A 735-nucleotide genomic window follows, 5' to 3' on the forward strand; every position below is an offset into this window, starting at 1 on the left:
TCTTGTGTGTTTCAGTGCATCTGAAATCACTAAGCTGTAGCTTTTTCAACAAAACCATTTCAGATTCCTGTAGAAACTCAACAAAGCCTATAAGTAGCGACGATTCAGAATGGCAGAGATTTTCTATTTGTGGCTTATTAAAAGATTTAAGCTGTATTCTGGTTTTGAATAAAGCCTGAAGCACTGTAGTCGGGGCCTATATAGCTCCATTTCCTGTGTATGATGATAAAGATATGTAGTCTTCGTACTGTATTGTACTGTATCGGGGTGTCGTGCTGCAGGCAGTTCAGTCTCAGTCTTTATAAATATAGTTTACATCAGCCACGAAATTGATTGAAATATGATAAAGACATCACTGGTGACTATGCTTCAAAAATAAACTCAAGAAGGCAGAAATGAATCATTTATTTTTTACCTCTTTATTGCTTGTTCTATGTAGATGGACAATACAGCTGTTAAAGTACATAGTTAATTGTTACTGTGTATTATTATTATATTACCTTAGAACATAGAACCTCAAAACAAAACTAATGCAAAAATAACAGACAAAACATCACAGGTGTTGAGAAAGGGCCCTTCAGCCCTCTGTGGAGTTCTTCATTTGCCCCACACTAACAGGGTTTGACTGTCAGTGCGCCAAAGAACCAGAGGGTGGCACTAAAACCCCACAAAGACCAGCAGCATAATGTTAAGGGACCGCCCACTGACTGCCTGGAAAACATCTGCACAGCTGTG

Source organism: Colossoma macropomum, unplaced genomic scaffold (assembly GCF_904425465.1).
Source record: "Colossoma macropomum unplaced genomic scaffold, Colossoma_macropomum, whole genome shotgun sequence".
Classification (NCBI taxonomy): Eukaryota; Metazoa; Chordata; class Actinopteri; order Characiformes; family Serrasalmidae; genus Colossoma; species Colossoma macropomum.